We start from the raw sequence: 18,123 nt of genomic DNA, 5'->3' as shown, positions 1-18,123 counted from the left end.
AACCCCCAAAACAAAACAATAATCATCAATTTTAAGACATCTGAGAACAAAGTGAAGACGCTAATGCTTTGAGAAAGGATAAACAGGTCATATACAAAGGTTCAGAAATGAGAATGGCATTAAGTTTCTCCACAGTAAAATTAGAAACTGGAAGAAAGCAAAATAGTCTCCTTAAAATGCTGAGGGAAAGTGCTTACCAACCCGGGATTCTATTCTCAAACTTTTCATCAATTATGAGAGGTACAGAGCTCTCAAAAAAATTAATGTACATGCATCTTCCCTCCCCCCCCCCCCGCAAGTAGCTACTAGAGGAGGTATTCCACTAAATGAGGGAGTAAGCCAAGAAAGATGATGACATAGGATCCAGAAGTCCAAAAGATCCAACACAGGAGAGAGATGCAGGGATTTCCCAGGCTGGCAGTAAAGACAGAATCCAGGATGACAGCAGACAAGCAGGTCAGGAAAAAAACTGATTCGGTATGGCACATGAGGGTTGAGGATACCAAGAGGGAAGTCCCGAAGAAGTAATGAAACTGACATTTTGCCAGGTGTGTTTAACAGTTTTGAGAGAGTATTTATAGTTTTGTTGAAAGTCTGTATATGAATAAGAGATAGATGTATATAGAAACTAAAGAAATAAAGAAACTATGAATAACTCCAGGGACAACAAAAAATAAGCAAGCAAAGATATATAACCACATTACTCTGTATTTTCAGCTAGAAATAATAGTCATATAGAAATATAGATAATAGTCATTTAGTCATATAATATAGTGGCAATTGAGTTAAACATAATCATAATACTAATGGAATTAGATTTTGGGGGAGGAAGTATGTGCATGTGTGTGGTGTAAGGAAGCTAAATACCCATCTTTCAGTGGGAAAAATCAATAGATAATGTTTAAGATGAAAAAAGTCAAACAGTATAAGCATACTATTTAGAAATATGGAGCTAGCAACCAGAAAAACAGCTATAAATAGAAAAGTGACCTCTCATGTCTAAATTAATGTAAACATTTACTACTTAGGGAATGGAAACTGGGAAAGGAAGAGGTAAAATTTGGAGTTTGGATTTTTTTTTAATGTTTATTATTGAGAGACAAAGACAGAGCATGAGCAGGGGGAGGGGCAGAGAGCAAGGGCAACACAGAATCTGAAGCAGGCTCCAGGCTCTGAGCTGTCAGCATAGAGCCTGATGTGGGGCTTGAACTCACAAACTTTGAGATCATGACCTGAGCCGAAGTCGGATGGTTAACCGACTGAGCCACCCAGTCGCCCCGAGTTTGGATTTTTAAAAAAATTTTGTAGAATTATTTGAATTTTAAAACTATATACAAGTATAACTGATACAAAGTAATTTAAAAATCATGTAGAAATTAGAAAATTTGAGAACTGCAGGATCTCAGTGTTGGAAAAGGTTTTAGTAGATATTTGTTGAGTAGCTTTCAAACTTTTTGGACCATTACCTACCATCAGAATGTATTTGCATGAAACCTAGGGCTTACACACACACACACACACACATCTACCCTCTCCTCCCACACAACTAATATATTTCATGGAAGTGCTTAGACTTACTATTTGTAATAGGCTAGAGGACAACAAGAGGGAGTAGCTGGAAAAGGAGGTTAATGGTTTCTGAAATGGGAGAACTGGCAGGACTTATGAGCGGATGGAAGGGTACCTGGCTGTCCCAGTTGGAAGAGCATGCAACTCTTGATTCTCAGGGTTGTGAGCTTGAGCCCCATGTTGGGTATAGAGATCACTAAAATAATAAACAAACAAACAAACAAACTAAAAGAAAGAAAAAGTGATAACTTTCTTTTCTTCTTCTCTATTTTATATTTAAAAATGTGTTGGGTTAGGACTCACTAATAATTTCATAAACTACACTTTGAAAAACACGAATCTAGTTCAACCATCTGATGTTTTGGACCCCACCTCTCACAGAAAACTTCCTGATTCCCACCCAGTATTTATCCTTTGGCCAACTGTTCTCATAGGACTCTTAAAGTGGTTTGGGGTTGGGCAGGGTCCAATGGGACCATCTCACACTGGACCAGACAAATCTCTTTTCAAGCCCTCTACAGATATGCCTGGGGGTTGGGGTATGTGTGTGAATGGAATAGCTTTCTGAGTCCTATAGTAATATAAATTTTGCATTAATAGTCTTGCATATGGAATGTGCTCAATAAATAATTGCTGATTTAGCATGACTTGTTCTTAAAGGCCCACTAAGCCTCATCATAAGCATGCATTTATTCTTCTCCTTCTCTGGCTGTTTAAATAAAGCTAGATGGTTTGCATTTGCTTTCCCAATTGACTTGGTGGAGATTGCTCCATTGCATCTGGAAGGGTTTAGTGCTTGGAATGGAGCTGAATTCCATCACCAGTACTGTTTTTTGTTTTTTTTAAGATATTCATACATTGTTGTTCATTCAAGTGCATTCAACTTCATTCACAGGGGATAGACTCGAAGGCCAGCCATGCAGGGCTTTTACTTAAGCACACCCAAAGGATGCACATTTCAGACATCTTAATGGACCAGACCCTCACAAAAGAATGAAAAGCATTTGAAGACAGGAAGCACAGAAGCATGGAAGAATTTGATTTAATGAAAATATAGGCTCCTGGAAACTCTACTCTGCCTTTAATTCTCATACTTCAAATATTACAAATGAGGGCTGAACCCCTAATTCTAATAAGATTAGAGTCTGTCTCTGATTGGAGAGTGCATATGGCTACAAAGCAATTGAAGATTTATGGGAAGCCTGTCTGGTGTGCAGTGAACCTAGAATATAATCTGACTTGCTCTTTTGTCACCTGTGAATTTTCTTGGAAGTTTTGTATAGGAAAACCCTGATCACAGGTTTTTAAGTATTTTTTTAACTAAGCAGACATTCATAAATAGATTATAAAGTTGTCAACTAGTCTAACAGCTTTCTGTTTGCCCTTTTCAAAGTGGTAGAAATTGTGCATATTTTGTATGTCTCCAAACAAAGTATACTTCAAAGGAAAACATTTCTTTTCCTATGAATAATTTAAAATCCCTTAGAAAAGCTTCATACAATGCTGAATTTCCATGGGACATATCATAAAAACTGCTGGCCTTGAGTAAAGCATATAAAAGACATTTCAAAACAGTAAGAAAATAGCTCTATGTCTGTGCTGATATAGAAAAATGAGTTACAATGAGAAAAAGATTCATAAAGGCTGTATGGAGATCTGGGAGGTAGGCGTGAAAGATGGCCAGTGGATTACTGCCATTGAAGAGGTGCATAACAGGGATGCCTGGGTGGCTCAGTCAGTTGAGCATCTGACTCTTGATTTCACCTCAAGTCATAATCCCATGGTCATGGGATTGAGCCCTACATCAGGCTCCATGCTGATTCATCAGAATCACTTGAGGTGCTTGTTGTAATCAGAGGTTAACTGGCTTCATCTTGGTGTTACTGAATTAAAATATATAGGAGTGGAGTCTGGGAATATATGTCCAGCAAGTTCTTCAGGTTATTCTATTGAATACTAAGAGAAGGAACGACTAATCTGATTATGGGAGCATGCCCACAGAGTGGTCACTGTCACATATGCACCTAGACTATTTCATGCCTGGTCACTATTGTCTAACAGGTGGACAATGTAGCAGAAAGGTGCTGGTGGCACACAAGAAATAGTGTCAGCCATCTGAATGGGAAATCCAGGTGATCTGGGTGGGAAAAGCAGCTTTTTATTTCCACAAATCATTTAAGGTAATTATGCTCAAGTTTTTGAGTGACATGATTAGAGGGTAGAAGAGGTTCCACTCAGTGTTTCCTGCACTTGGTAGGACCTTACCTGAGACAAGCAAATTGGTATTGCCATCAACCAAAATCTCCCACTGTAAGACTCAGGAAACCATACTGAAATTGTGGTGTTCTTGACTGAGAAGCTACCTTTCTTTAAATTTTTTTAATGTTAGGCCAATATCCCTGATGAATATGGATGCAAAAATTCTCAATAAGATACTAGCAAATCGACTTCAACAGCATATAAAAAGATTTATTCACCATGATCAAGTGGGATTCATTCCTGGGATACAGGGCTGGTTCAACATTCACAAATCAATCAACGTGATACACCACATTAATAAAAGAAAAGATAACCATATGATCCTGTCAATCGATGCAGAAAAAGCATTTGACAAAATTCAGCATCCTTTCTTAATAAAAACCTTCGAGAAAGTTGGGATAGAAGGAACATAATTAAACATCATAAAAGCCATTTATGAAAAGCCCACAGCTAACATCATCCTCCATGGGGAAAAACTGAGAGCTTTCTCCCTGAGATCAGGAACACAACAAGGATGTTCACTATCACTGCTGTTGTTTAACATAGTGTTGGAAGTTCTAGCATCAGCAATCAGACAACAAAAGGAAATCAAAGGCATCAAAATTGGCAAAGATGAAGTTATGCTTTCACTTTTTGCAGATGACATGATATTATGCATGGAAAATCTGATAGACTACCAAAAGTCTGTGAGAACTGATACATGAATTCAGCAAATTTGCAGGATACAAAATCAATGTACAGAAATCAGTTGCATTCTTATACACTAATAATGAAGCAACAGAAAGACAAATAAAGAAATGGATCCCATTCACAATTGCACCAAGAAGCATAAAATACCTAGGGATAAATCTAACCAAAGATGTAAAAGATCTGTATGCTGAAAACTATAGAAAGCTTATGAAGGAAATTGAAGAAGATATAAAGAAATGGAAAAACATTCCGTGCTCATGGGTTGGAAGAATAAATATTGTTAAAATGTCAATACTACCCAAAGCAATCGACACATTCAATGCAATCCCAATCAAAATGGCACCAGCATTCTTCTCGAAGCTAGAACAAGCAATCCTAAAATTCATATGGAACCACAAAAGGCCCCGAATAGCCAAAGTAATTTTGAAGAAGACCAAAGCAGGTGCAATCACAATCCTAGACTTTAGCCTCTACTACAAATCTGTAATCATCAAGGCAGCATGGTATTGGCACAAAAACAGACACATAGGCCAATGGAATAGAATAGAAACCCCAGAACTAGACCCACAAACGTATGGCCAACTCATCTTTGACAAAGCAGGAAAGAATATCCAATGGAAAACAGACAGTCTCTTTAACAAATGGTGCTGGGAGAACTGGACAGCAACATGCAGGAGAATGAAACTAGACCACTTTCTCACACCATTCACAAAAATAAACTCCAAATGGATAAAGGACCTGAATGTGAGACAGGAAACCATCAAAACCTTAGAGGAGAAAGCAGGAAAAGACCTCTCTGACCTCAGCCGTAGCAATCTCTTACTCGACACATCCCCAAAGGCAAGGGAATTAAAAGCAAAAATGAACTATTGGGACCTCATGAAGATAAAAAGCTTCTGCACTGCAAAGGAAACAATCAACAAAACTAAAAGGCAACCAACGGAATGGGAAAAGATATTTGCAAATGACATATTGGACAAAGGGCTAGTATCCAAAATCTATAAAGAGCTCACCAAACTCCACACCCAAAAAACAGATAACCCAGTGAAGAAATGGGCAGAAAACATGAATAGACACTTCTCTAAAGAAGACATCCAAATGGCCAACAGGCACATGAAAAGATGCTCAACATTGCTCCTCATCAGGGAAATATAAATCAAAACCACACTCAGATATCACCTCACACCAGTCAGAGCAGCCAAAATGAACAAATCAGGAGACTATAGATGCTGGAGAGGATGTGGAGAAACGGGAACCCTCTTGCACTGTTGGTGGGAATGCAAATTGGTGCAGCCGCTCTGGAAAGCAGTGTGGAGGTTTCTCAGAAAATTAAAAATAGACCTACCCTATGACCCAGCAATAGCACTGCTAAGAATTTATCCAAGGGATACAGGAGTACTGATGCATAGGGGCACTTGTACCCCAATGTTCATAGCAGCACTCTCAACAATAGCCAAATTATGGAAAGAGCCTAAATGTCCATCAACTGATGAATGGAGAAAGAAATTGTGGTTTATATACACAATGGAATACTACGTGGCAATGAGAAAAAATGAAATCTGGCCTTTTGTAGCAACGTGGATGGAACTGGAGAGTGTGATGCTAAGTGAAATAAGCCGTACAGAGAAAGACAGATACCATATGTTTTCACTCTTATGTGGATCCTGAGAAACTTAACAGAAGACCATGGGGGAGGGGAAGGAAAAAAAAAGAGGTTAGAGTGGGAGAGAGCCAAAGCATAAGAGACTCTTAAAAACTGAGAACAAAGTGAGGGTTGATGGGGGGTGGGAGGGAGGGTAGGGTAGGTGATGGGTATTGAAGAGGGCATCTTTTGGGATGAGCACTGGGTGTTGTATGGAAACGAGTTTGATAATAAATTTCATATATAAAAAAATTAAAAAGTAAATTTTTTAAATGTTTATTTTTGAGAGAGAGAGGGAGAGAGAGAGAAGGAGGAGAAGGAGGAGGAGAGGGAGCAATAGGGAGGGAGAGGATCCGAAGCAAGCTCCAGGCTCTGAGCTGTCAGCACAGAGCCCCATGGAGGGCTCAAACCCACAAACTATGAGATTATGACCTGAGCCAAAGTCGGACACTTAAACTACTGAGCAACCCAGGTGCCCCAAGAATCTACATTTTATGCTTACTGAAATGAACTGTAACTTCTATAAACTTATGGGCCTAGCTGGGCATTTTGTCAAGCCTAAGATCCAGTCTTCTGTGGGATGACATCAGCCACATAAACATCTTTAGAAGATACAAGTAAAAGGAAGATAGTAAGGAAAACATACACATACACACAGACTTGAAACTAAAGAAGAGACCAAACATTTAATTGTTTTAGAACCCAAGTTTTAAAATTTGAATAGTAATTGCCCCACAAGTTTTCTGTTGTATAATTAGTGAATTGATATATTTATCCATTCATCAAATATTTACTGAACACCTAAGTGCTCTGTTAAAAGCTGGGGGTTCAAAGGAAGTTGGACTTAACTTGTGTCTTCAAGACTTTTGAAGAAAAGAAACTGTAAGCAACTATAAAATAACTACTAACATTCAGATGTGGATTAACAAGTTACAGAGGGGCGCCTGGATGGCTCTGTTGGTTAAGTGTCGACTTCAACTCAGGTCATGATCTCACAGTTTGTGGGTTCAAGCCCTGCATCTGGCTCTGTGCTGACAGCTCAGAGCCTGGAGCCTGCTTTGAATTCTGTGTGTCCCTCTCTCTCTCTGCCCCTTCCCAACTCCTGTTGTGTCTCTCTGTGTCTCAAAAATAAATGTTAATTTTTTTTAAAGTTACATAAAGAGCAGTGCTAATAGTTTTAACAAAACAAGAAAATTCTATTTTAAACTATAATTCTACCTATTTCAGATGGAACTAATTCTTAGTTTTCTCTGTGGCATTTAAAATACATTAAAGTATAACTTCTACCTATTAGTCTTCAGATTGTTCACTGTAGATATCCTGACTTCAGGGTGGGCAAGAGGCAGTGACACACTATTATTGAGGTGACTCTGAATTGTAGTTTCTGGTTTTCAAAGTGAGGTGTCTTTAGTGATTTAGAAAGATCCTCAGGGAATTCAGGGAAATGGTGTCTTGTAATATGGTACTACTGTAATATGGTACCACTTTTTCTAACATTAATCAATCATTTACTTAATATCTTCCCCATTGGTATTCTATCAAAAGAATATTTTTTCCGTGTTTTCTGTCCTACCTTTTAATGAATCAATGGCCCATAGGAACTTTGGCTTCATAAATATAGTCCAAAAATTTTGCAAATAAGCAAATAAACAAAAACAGAAGACCAGTTTCAAGAAGACAGAATAAAAAATATGAATTGCTAAACATCATCATGACAAAGCTATATCCATTGGACCATGTAAAAGCTCTCCTCAAAGCACCAAGATATAACTTCACTCCCCTAATGCTACCCAAGATATGATAAATAGTGAAGGGAGGGGGGTGAAATAGTACCAGTATTAAGGGCAGGAGCTTTGATAATCTTGAGATTTCAGAGTCCAAGGATTGTAAATTTAAATATTACTGAGGACACACAGGTTACAAAACCTGTTCAGGTCCAGCCCTTGTGACCATGTTGATTGAGGATCCAGTGATGACAAAAGTAACAATTTTTCAAGAATAGGCAGAGATCCATAATTTTTTTAAATTTTTCATACTTATTAAAATTCTGTGCAAGTTTTAATGAAGTGTTTCTGTGGATTTGCAACTCTTGACCAAAAGCTACCATTCCTATATCAAAACAGGAATTCATCTTTGGGAAAATCTTTTTGGGAAAGTCCATGTCCTTTCACTGAAGACCAACTCTATAGCTCAAAGTAGATAAAGTTTCTGATTGTTTTTTTTTCTTGGTTCTTATGGAACCCTTACTTAAATCAATATGATAAAGCATCCCACTCGGAAGCTAGCACTCTGCTTAACAAAAGATAGCACCCTTTCCTCCTCCCCCACTTTATACTAAGAAATTGATACATGAAATCAATGTCATTTCAGGTGAATGAAAGATTCATCGTTATTATAAAATAAAGTGAATAATTATAACATAAAATCCCAGTAATAATAATGATCATAAAGGTCAACTGTAGGTCAAGTTGATAGTCTTGAAAGTTAAATAAAGGCCTTGACTTTTGTATGCCTCTCAGTTACATGCAATTTTATCTGGTTCTACACAGAAACCCATTTCCTGCTCTGCCCCTAGGTCTGTCTGAACATTAGTAAGCTTTTTTGTAACAAAAATTCATGCATTTTTTAATAGATGTATGGTATCCCAATAGATAGAAATAAAAATATCCTAAATCTAAACTGGACTTCATCTCAATCCTTGTTACTGAACCAACATATCCTTACACTGTGAAATGTGTGTGCTAGGTTCAGAACATCACATTCAGGACATCAGGATGGCCTTTGGAACCTGGAAACACTGAAAGGGTTATGGTTCTCTTCCTCTTATCTACTACTCTCTTCAGGCATACTTTGCTTTACTGTGCTTTGTTATGTTGTGCTTTGCAGATATTGCATTTTTTTAAATTTTTGTGGGTTTTCTCCCCCACAAATTGAAGGTTTGTGGCAACCTTGTGTGAAACAAGTCAATCTGTGCCATATTTCCAACAGCACTTGCTCATTTGGTGTCTCTGTGTCACATTTTGGTACTTACGGAAATATTTCAAACTTTTTCATTATTATTATGTTATGGTGATCTGTGATCAGTGATCTTTGATGTTACTACTGTAATTGTCTTGGGGTGCCATGATCTGCACCCATATAAGATGGTGAGCTTAATAAATGTTGAGCGTGTCTGACTGCTCCACTGATGGGCCATTCCCCAGTCTCTCTCCCTCTTTTTGGGTCCCTCATTCCCTGAGACACAACAGTATTGAAATAAGCCAGTTAATAACCTTTCAGTGGCCTCTAAGTACGTGAAAGGAAGAGTCCCAGGTCTTTCACTTTCAATCAAAAGCTAGAAATGATTAAGTTTAGTGAGGAAGCCATGTCCAATGTCAAGATGGGTCAATAGCTAGGCCTCTTGCACCAGGCAGCCAAGCTGTGAATGCAAGGAAAAATTCTTGAAGGAAAATAAAAGTGCTAATTCAGTGAACACATGATCTTTATCCCCACAATAACTACTTTGATGCTTTTTTCGGAAATATTAAATGCCAAATTCTTTCACAATATACATTCTCATCTAAAGATTACGTCACATATACTGGCATTGTAGAAGGTACTGGAGATATAAAGATAAGAAAATATCTGCTTCCTGATATAGTTTTTAAGACCTCAGTAAGCTCACAAGATTATTTCTTCCATTTTTGGAAGGGTTTACTGTTAGCAAGTTTGCTTTATTCACATAGTCATGGCAATGTAAACATCAGATACCTAAAGATTAGCAAAAATATGTGATATAAATATCTTAGGAGGTAGAGGGAAGGAGAATCCTCATTTCCATAGTAAGAAGTACATAAATAATATTTAAAACTCGAAGAATCAAGAAATGGCAGTATAGGCACATTATTTAGAAACATGGGTGGAAGGAATGCCAGAAATATTCCTTCTGGGTTGCTTCTGGGAAATGACAATCAAGGAGTGAGAAACAGCAGGGTAGGCACTGCTCTTCATTGGTCTTATACAACAAAGAGTTTTAAAATTTTAAGTACACATTTGATTAAAAAATCACTAAAAGTGGGGCACCTGAGTGGCTCAGTCAGTTAAGCATCTGACTCTTGATTTCAGGTCACGTCATGATCTCATGATTTGTGACTTCAAGCCCTGCATTGGGTTCTGCCCTAACAGTACAGAGCCTGATTGGGATTCTCTCTCTGTCTCTCTCTGCCCCTACCCTGCTCATGCTCTTGCTCTCTCTCAGAAATAAATAAATAAACATTTAAAAAATTATTAAAAGTGTAGGAATTTACCCCAGGGATACAGGAGTACTGATGCATAGGGGCACTTGTACCCCAATGTTTATAGCAGCACTCTCAACAATAGCCAAATTGTGGAAAGAGCCTAAATGTCCATCAACTGATGAATAGATAAAGAAATTGTGGTTTATATACACAATGGAGTACTATGTGGCAATGAGAAAGAATGAAATATGGCCCTTTGTAGCAACGTGGATGGAACTGGAGAGTGTGATGCTAAGTGAAATAAGCCATACAGAGAAAGACAGATACCATAAGTTTTCACTCTTATGTGGATCCTGAGAAACTTAACAGAAACCCATGGGAGAGGGGAAGGAAAAAAAAAAGGAAAAAAAAAAAGAGGTTAGAGTGGGAGAGAGAGCCAAAGCATAAGAGACTCTTAAAAACTGAGAACAAACTGAGGGTTGATGGGGGGTGGGAGGGAGGGTAGGGTAGGTGATGGGCATTGAAGAGGGCATCTTTTGGGATGAGCACTGGGTGTTGTATGGAAACTAATTTGACAATAAATTTCATATAAAAAAATTATTAGAAGTGAAAGAAATTGGGTACACAGAGGGAAGCAGAGATATAGGAAATGGGGATCAAGGACTTACAAGGCTCAGTCCATGCTTCTGGTCCTTATCTGAGACCCAGCCATACCTCCGCCATTAGATTCTCATGGATATCAAGCTACCCTTCCAATAACCTCCTCCTGCTTAAAGCCAAGTGAATTTCAGTTATTCACAAGTGGAAGCATCTAACACATACATACTTTAAGAACAACATTTCATTGAAGGATGATCAAATAGCATAATAATCAGGAAGACTCAACAATTTTTCTTCCAAAATCTTCTTAAAAATAAGCACTCACCCTTAAAGTCCCTAGTGGCCACCACAAATTCTGGTATTTGTGAAGAGAAGAAAATTAGAAAGCATTATAGAGCAGGAGTTGGTAAACTTTTTCTGTAAAGAGCTAGACAGTAAATATTTTAGGCTTTGCAGACCTTATAGCGCTTTGCCACAACTCAGCTCTGCCATTGTAGTGGGAAAGCAGACATAGACAATACACATGAGTGCGGCTGTCTTCAACAAAAATTTTTTTTTAATGTTTATTTTTGACAGGGAGAGAGAGAAACAGAGCATGAGCAGAGGAGGGGCAGAGAGAGAGGGAGACACAGATATCGGAAGCAGGCTCCAGGCTCTGAGCTGTCAGCACAGAGCCCAACACGGGGCTCGAACTCACAGACCGCGAGATCGTGACCTGAGCTGAAGTCGGACGCTCAACCGACTGAGCCACCCAGGTGCCCCTCAACAAAATTTTATTTACCAAAACAGGCAACAGTCTGGATATGGTCCATGACCATAATTTACTGACCCTTCTTTAGCACTAGGACCACTGTATAAAATTAAATAATCTGTACACAAAAATGAGTGACCAAGGTAACAGATGGGGACTGAAATGTAGCCACACTCCCTTTGCCATTCTCTGTACCAAAGTGTGACACTATGTTTGTCCAGAGAAGAGGGCACTTTTCTCTAATTCATCTGTCTAGTGGGGATGCTTTTCTCTAATCAGACGATGGCTCCATGGCTAGTTTCTTCCCTAATTAGATCCTCAGAGGACATGGAAACATTAAAATATTTGCAGGTCAGTAATAACCTCCTACATGAGACTTCTAGTCATCAGCCAAAATATCCCAAGCCAACTTCCCATTCTTTCCATGACCTAGTGTTGAGTCACTTCATCTTCCTTTATCATTCTTCTGGGAAATAGGCTCAGTGTACCAAAGTCCCAGAACCAAACACAATACTCCAGGAATGGTCTAAGGAGTACAGAGCAAAGTGATTATTTGTTGGATAATTGTAGGATCAGATAAGGTCTTGGGCAGTAAATGTCTACTGTGGACTCATAGTAAGCTTGCTGCCAACTGAACCCCTTAGTTCCTTTAAACATGTGCTGCTGTTAAGAAATAGTTCCTTTATGTTCTATTTCTACAGTTGAGTTGTTAGACCCCAGGTTTAAACTTTATACTTATTTCTATGAAATTACATGTTTTAGAACTGGTTCATTGTTTCACATAGTTCAGAAGGAGGTGTTAGTTGTCCTATCACTTCATGGATCTCTGTCTGATAAGCCTGCCACCTATCATCTTACTGAAATCACAGATTAAAATGTTGAAAACAGTAAAAGCCAGAGTGTAGGAAATTGCTTGTTCACTACCTAAACAGAAACTTTAAAGCAAGGTATATGCCTATATAGGTGTAATAATAAAAAAACTAATCCCTAAAGAAAATATTACCTCTGTAGACCTTAATTCTAAATTTCAGTGAAAATTTTAATAACTGTGGAATACATACAATGATATGTAATAAAAGAGTTAATATTTAACAGCATAATAGACCAATTATTTTCTTTTAAATGTTTACCACCAAGAGACCACAATAAATAAATAATTGTAAAAGATCACAAAGAGAAAAATAGAATAACAATAAATAGAAGTTAAGAAATATAAAATATTCCTCTTACTAGTAATAAAAGAAATACAAATTAAATAATTAATAATTAATTATAGGCCAAAATGTTCAAAATATATAAAACATGTAGTGCTACCAAGGCTGGATAAAACCATACTCCTCTGTTGCTGAAGTATTATGAGTTGGTATGATCTTCTTAGAAATCAATATGATGGGATGCCTGGGTGGCTCAGTCAGTTAAGTGTCCGACTCCTGATTTTGGCTCAGGTCATAATCTAATGGTTCATGAGATACAGCCCTGTGTCAGCTCTGCACTGATAGCATGGAGCCTGCTTGGGATTCTCTCTCTTCCTTTCTCTCTGTCCTTTCCCCTCTCACGCTCTCTGTCTCCCTGTCTCTCTCTCTCTCAAAATAAATAAAAAGCAATCACTATAGTGATATGTATTAAGGAGTGTGAAATTTTTTCTCACTTCTTGACCCAGGATTTTTATCCTAGGGAAGTAATGAAAGAAGAAAAATGTTGAAGAGGTGCATATGAACATACTTTATAATCCTAAAAAATTGAAAACATTATCCTCATGTCCTAAATACCCTACAAATATTGTATTTTAACATCCTGGTGAAAGAAATATATTGTGATGAAGGACTGGAAGCATTAAGTATTAAATATGTAAAACTATGGAGAAATAATTGGATGGTAAGTGGAAAAGCTATATGAGCAGAACTAAGGAAATGGAGCAGAACTAAGGAAACATGAAAAGAGATAATTGAATATTGATATTATTGAGTAAATTTTTTTAAAAAGTTAAAATCAATGTTACTGTAATATTGTCTTCAAAATAAATGCATTTTATATTAAAATTCACTACCATATAAAATACATCTTACGGAGTAGTTTGAAAAGTTATTGGTGGGGGCAATGTGGTAGAATCTAGAAAAAAAACATGTAGGGAAGGACCCTGGATCTCTTTCACCTGTGCAGAAAGGAAGGGTCACTGAGTTATAGCCTAGTTGCTAGACAAAGAGTGGGAAAGGGTTGATGGGATGGTGACAGTGTCTTCCTGGACACAATTTGGGGAAAGCTGTTCCAGTAAATCTTGCTATAAATCTCTAAAATTCAGAGTTAAGTAATTTAAATGGAATATTTTAAACATGACATAGCCCTGTGGTCTTTCTGGCATTTTCTTGTCTAACATATTTCCTAGATTAATCATGTATTGCTTGAGACAGTGATTATTTACTATGAGTTTCTACCTTAATGTAGGGGAATTTCTTGACAGGGATATTTCCACATATTTCATCTTGTTTTGTTTCTCTTTTTTGAAAAGTTTTTATTTAAATTCCAGTTAGTTGACATGCAGTGTTATATTAGTTTCAGGTGTACAATATAGTGATTCAACAATTCCATACAACACACAGTGCTTGCCACAAGTGTAGTCCTTAATCCCTATCACCTGTTTCACCCCCCCCCCCACCTCCCCTCTGATTACTATCAGTTTGACATCTGTGGGGGTGGGGGATGGAACGCATGTCACAATAACCAGGTGGTCTGTATCAGGATGTGTTTGGCTTCACATAGTAGTTGAAGTCACAAGGACATTTACTGATATTTAACTAGATATCTGGAGGTGGGCAGTCTCAGGGTTGACTTGATTATCAACAATGCCCTTGAGAACCTAGACTCTAGCCCTTCCCACCATCCTCCACTTGCATTTCATCCCCATGATTTTGCCTCACAGTTGCAAGATGGCTACAAGAAATTCAACCATCCTGGTTTCCCTCTCTAGAGTACAAAGCAGAAAAAACAAGTAGTGTGTCATATCCTTAGAGGTTGGGTTGAATTGGATAAAATGATGATTATAATGGTGAAGTAGTAAGAATAAGCTTCTGAGCAAATTCTAGTGTGGACTGCCCTCTGTGCATGGCTAATAAAAAGCTCCTCCAGCAGAGGAGGTGAGTTTGTCTAGCCAGGGACTAGTTCTTGTGTGGGGTAGGTTTAGAGGGGAGAGGCTATGAGAGGGCTAAGTGGTTATTCTTGGTTTTGTTTTAATTCACCACTGAATGGCAGGCAAATAGTGTCTAAGGCAGCACAGGCTTGAGCCTATAGCCTAGGGTTCTTTGGTAGCTCTCAAAGGCCTACAAACTAGTATCAGTCTAATTTCTCCCTTTCTTTCCTTTTTCCTAGTCATAAAAACATTTTATTCCCTGAGAATTTTCCAGTGCACAGGCTGGATGTGGCAGCCACTGCCGAATGAAGCCATTGCTATAGAAGCTCTTGTCCCAGTTGAGGAGCCTTCTGTGTTCACTCAGTCTGGCACCTCCCATACTGGATACAGTTGTTAGGGGCCCCTGGCCATGGACCTTGGGCCACTGCATCAGCTGCATGGGCTTGTTGCCCCAACTAGTCGAAACCACTGGCCCATAATGTTTTACTTTCTATGTGTTCTCATCTTTGAAAAGTAATTTATTTTCTATCCCTTTTGTTCAAAGATTTTGAACATTGATGTTGTCTTAAAGGGTTATCTAGCTTATTCATGTCACTAAAGGCTAAAATTAGAATCAAATGAGAACAGGAAGGCAAAAGTTATAAAGATAGCCAAAGAAGATTCTATCTTAGATACTAAAAGATTTGCTTCAAAATAATTGATTGTTTTTACTATGAGCAGGGAGAAACAGTATGGAAAAGAATACTAGTCTTTGAATCAGAAAATTTTGGTTCAGGAACCAGCTTTATCATTTTAACCTTGAACTGAACAATTACCTTTACTGGGCTTCATGCAACCTACTTATGTGTCTAAGAAGCAATATTGTTTTTAAATTTATGGGACTAATTTGTTGACTCTTTTCATCTGTTCGTTAAAAAATTTTTTTTAATTCTTTTTATTTTAGAGAGATAGACCATGAGCGGAGAAGAGGGGTTGAGAGAGAGAGAGAGAGAGAGAGAGAGAATCTTAAGCAGGCTCTATGCCGAGATTTTAACTGACATGGGGCTTGATCCCACAACCCTGGGGTCATGATCTGAGTTGAAATTAAGAATCGATTCAGACACCCAACTGACTGAGCCATCCAGGCATCCCTCACCTAGTATTCATTTTAATACTCAGTTCTCTTTTTCCACATTTATGATTCTAAATGTTAATATTTTTCCAATCTGTTACTAATAGTCCCTAACTCGCTGATTATTTTTACATGTAAAAATTTTATATGTAAAAATTTTATTAAAATTTTATAAAAATTTTTAAATTTTATATTTTATATGTAAAAATATAATTTTTATATATAAAAATGTCATTTTTATATGACATAGGCTTTTCTCATTGAGCTGTGCTAATTGATGACTTTGTTAAGGTGGAAGGATGCTTGTTTAATTTTTTGAAAGGATTAATCAAAATTGGACATAACAGAATCCAGATCCCAAAGTGTCACAATCAGGAATATTAGAGTGAAACTAACAAAATGAAATTTAATAAGGATAAGTGTAAAAGTCTTCCCAGTACAGTACAAAGCATACATAATTTTGGAGAAGTTCATGTGGGACAAAGATTTAAGATTTTTATTTGACTTTAAATTTAATATGAGTTAACAGTATGAAGAAGTTGCTTAATTTGAAGTTTTGATAATCTAAAATTTACTTTTTGAGATTGGTTCTATGAAGCTCTAGAAGACTGACAATGGGTAAAAAAGAAATTGAAAGTAGACTTTAAGCATAAGAGAAATCTTTTTACTAGACCCGAGGAACAAAGAATTTTGGTTAATTTCAGGCCTGGCTATTTTCAAGTCTGACCAGTTTCTTGGTCCATTTTCCATTTGGACAATTTCTGGTTTGATCAATCATTCATCAATAAATGTTAATATACAATGTTATGTTGTAGATTTAACTTCTTATTTTGATTTCTGCCTATTGTCTATTTCTCATTTCTTTATTTGCCTTTCTTGCCTTCCTCTGGCTTCTTTAAACATTTTTTTAGAATTCTATTTTGATTCATCTATAATTTAAAAAATTTATTTATTTTTTAATTAAAGTATAATGAACATGCAGTGTTATATCAGTTTCAGTTGTACAATATAACGATTCAACAATTCTGTATGTTAGTGTTCATTCAGCATAAGTGTACTCTTACTCCCCTTCACCTATTTTACTTTTCCCCCACCCGCCTTCCTTTTGGCAACCACCAGCTCTCTATATTTGAAAGCCTAAGTTTTTTGTTTATCTCTTTTTTCTGTTTGTTTGCTTTGTTTTTTTAAAGTGTCCACATATGAATGAAATCATATGGCATTTGTCTCTCTCTGTCTGACCTATTTCAGTTAGCATTACACCTTCTAGATCCATCCATGTTGCAAATAGCAAGATCTCATTCTTTTTTTATGGCTGAGTAATATTCCATTGTGTGTGTATAGATGAAAGGATAAAGAAATGGTATATATTATATATAATATATATCTTTGAAAAGTATATAATATATAATAAAATAATATAATTATAATATGATAAATGTAATATAATATAATGTAATGTAATATAATATAATATAATATAATATAATATAATATAATATAATATAAATACCATTTCTTTATCCATTCATCTATAGGTAGATACTTGTGTTCCTTCCATATCTTGGCTATTGTATATAATGCTGAAATAAACATAGGGTGCATATATCTTTTCAAATTAATGTTTTATTTTCTTTGGGTAAATACCTAGTAGGGGAATTACTGGATTGTATGATACTTCTATTTTCCATTTTTTTGAGGAACCTATATATTGTCTTTCACAGTGATTGCACTAGTTTTCAGTCCCACCAACAGTGCACAAGCATTCCTTTTTTTCCCCCAACATCTTCACCAACACTTGTTTCTTGTCTTTTTGACACTAGACATTCTGACAGGTATGAGGTAATATCTCATTTTATGTGTCTCCTGGCCATCGTATGTCTTCTTTGGAAAATTATCTATTCATGGCTTCTGTGCATTTTTAAATTAGATTTCTTTTTGGTATTGAGTTGTGTACATCCTTTGTATATTTTAGATATTAACCCTTTATATGCTTTGTAAATATTTTTCCCATTTGGTGGGTTGTGTTTTTGTTCTGTTGATGGTTTCCTTTGCTGGGCAAAAACAAAAGCTTTTTATTTTGGTGTAGTCCCAATAGTTTAATTTTGCTTGTATTTCCCTTGCCTGAGGACACATATCTAGAAAAGTGTTTCTATGGCTAAT

The sequence above is a fragment of the Acinonyx jubatus genome, chromosome A2 (genome assembly GCF_027475565.1).
Source record: "Acinonyx jubatus isolate Ajub_Pintada_27869175 chromosome A2, VMU_Ajub_asm_v1.0, whole genome shotgun sequence".
NCBI classification, from domain to species: domain Eukaryota; kingdom Metazoa; phylum Chordata; class Mammalia; order Carnivora; family Felidae; genus Acinonyx; species Acinonyx jubatus.
Note: the sequence above shows the minus strand (reverse complement) of the source record.